At 35.9% G+C, this 2,458-nt stretch overlaps 1 long non-coding RNA gene across 1 annotated transcript; it reads left to right on the top strand.

The window, feature by feature from the left end:
* The first annotated feature begins 225 nt into the window (after window positions 1-225).
* On the top strand, window positions 226-1,337 carry LOC121918195. Its single transcript, XR_006101182.1, has 3 exons — window positions 226-275; window positions 549-713; window positions 1,069-1,337. It is a non-coding gene; the product is annotated as an uncharacterized LOC121918195 (long non-coding RNA).
* The last annotated feature ends 1,121 nt before the right edge of the window (window positions 1,338-2,458 follow it).

Here is a 2,458-nt window from a genome sequence, read left to right as displayed (position 1 = left end):
AATACAACAGTAAGGAGATCAGGTGAGAAATAAGAAACACAGTTCTAGAACAAAAAGTTACATACTCTGGACAGACTGGAATACAACAATCCAGCAGATGTGGTACACAATGTAGTATTTGTACTTCTATGTGCTTTGTTTTGCCTGGTTCTTTAAATAACCTTTCTCTAGGAGAAGGAGGGAAGTTCAGGTTTCTGCACCAAAGTACATGAAATGAGGTATAGAATGGAATGGAAAAATGAGAAGCATTTCCAATGAACATCTCCAACATTTTGGTAAGTCCCTAAAATGTAGGTCCTTTTATTGGGAAGAGAAGTGATTCCAGTTTTTCCTCATTTGACAGCATCTTGGAACTAAGGACTGCGAAATATTTATTATTGCTAAAGGGTTATGACATCTTTTTATAAATGACCTCTTTGTAGATCTGAAAGGAAGTGGATTCCTCTCGTTCTCTGAAGAGAGAGAGAAAGATACATCTTTCAGGTAAATTTTCATCTGCACTAAACTCAAAAGAACCCAGAATTTGACAAGACAATTTTAACTTGCAGGGATTACTTCTGTTTAAAAAGGATAAAGAAATCTACTGTAAAACAGAAACATAATTAAGAAAGCAATCAGCTCCTAAGAAAAAGTCTGGAGTAATATTAGATTACCAACATATTTCTTCAAAACTGGAGCATCCAGCATCATAAATGAATGTTCCCATCCTGGAGGTGAGTCTTTACAAAGGAAAGGGAAAAGAGAAAAGATCCCTGGCTTGTTTTCCTTGACGATTCAGGAAATGCCATGGCTTGAAAAAGTATAAAGAGAGTGACAGCTTCAACTTAATAAAGCAAGAAACTCAGAACAAAAAGTCCAGTGCAATGTTGGAAGTGTAAGACGTATTTATTTTTCACAAGAGCACTTAAAATATCATAAGTTAATATAAGGCGGAAGTGAGTCCTTGGAAGTAGGTTCTGTAGAAAGAAATAGAGTGGAATTCTGAACTGTTCAGCGTCCAAAGGCCTGAAAATATCTACAGTGGTTAAACAGTTTAAGATAACCTTTGTGACTTTGCAAGTTCAACAGGGACTCAAGTTAATAAAATGAGTTTAAGCAATATATGTGAGTATCAAAAAGCCCAGAGCAAGGCAAGGAACCGAACAGAAGACTGTTCCAAAAAGAGGAGAATGAGAAACATAACCAGAGATGAACCTCATAAACCTGCGTCTGAAGAGGTAGGCTCAACTCTACGAATATTCATGGTACCGACTTCTATCTTTCAGTTAGTCTCAAAGGTACTGCAATATCCCTTTGCATTCAGAAACCTGGAAGATCTTTATGATGTGTCCATTGCTAAGGAAAGATTCATAGTCACTTCTTCTGGCTGTTGAAATTGTTTTGATAATTTTTGTGAGCTCTTGTATTCTGAAAGGTAATTTTCTGTGTCCATTCTCTAAAGAAGTTATCACCTGGCATAACTGATCTCCATTTAATAAACACCTAAGCAGGAAAGAGTTTACAATCTTGAGCAGAACATATAAGATAAATGCAGCTTTTGTAAGTCTCTCCAGGCCTCTTTAAAGCACAGATTTGCATCTCCTCCAGGAGAGGAACTGAGTAAGTACTTACCAACTCTAAAAGTCAAACTAGATGAAATGAAAGCTAAATGTCTGCACTGAAATAACTACAATAATATGTATGTAAGAAGGAGGCAAACGTGGTATACCTTTATACAAGGTATAAAGACCTCAGCTACACTGGTATGCTCTCCACATTTCTTATGTCATTTATCTAATATTAGGAGAACTGAAACAAAAGAAAGCTCAGTGGATCATATATTAACATTGGCAGAAGGACAGAGGTTAAATGATATGAAGAATAAACTGGATCAGCAAAGAAGTTCTGCTCCTTTAAAATACACAATACTATATCAAGGAAGTCGGGTGAGATTTAAGAGACATAGTTCTAGAACAAAAAGTTGTATACTCTGGAAAGACTGGAATACAAAAATCTGTCAAATGTGGTACACATTGTAGTAGTTGTAGCTCTCTGTGCTTTGTTTTGTCTGACTCTCTAAATAACATTTAACTAGGAGAGAGATGAACATGTTTCTGTCAGTGTAAAGAAAAGCACAAATATGTACCAAAGTATCTGAAAAGAGGTATAAAAGACACCTTCCCTCAAAAAGAGAAATGTGAAGAGCATTTCCAAGGAACATCTCCAATATTTTGGTAAGTCTATGAGAGGTAGGTCCCTTTATTGGGAAGAGATCAGGTTCTTATTTTCCTTCATTTTACAGTTTCACTTGGTGCCTGGCTCTGGGAAATATTTATTAAGGCTAAAGGGTTAGACCATCTTTTTACAAATGACCTCTTTGTGGATCTGAAAGGAAATTTTCAGGTTAAGAAGAAGTGGAATCCTATGAAGAAAGAGAGAGAAAGATACATCTTTAAGGTAAATTTTCATCTGCAATAAT

Source organism: Sceloporus undulatus, unplaced genomic scaffold, assembly GCF_019175285.1.
Source record: "Sceloporus undulatus isolate JIND9_A2432 ecotype Alabama unplaced genomic scaffold, SceUnd_v1.1 scaffold_5705, whole genome shotgun sequence".
In the NCBI taxonomy this organism is placed as follows: Eukaryota; Metazoa; Chordata; class Lepidosauria; order Squamata; family Phrynosomatidae; genus Sceloporus; species Sceloporus undulatus.
This window is presented reverse-complemented; position numbering and strand designations above follow the sequence as displayed.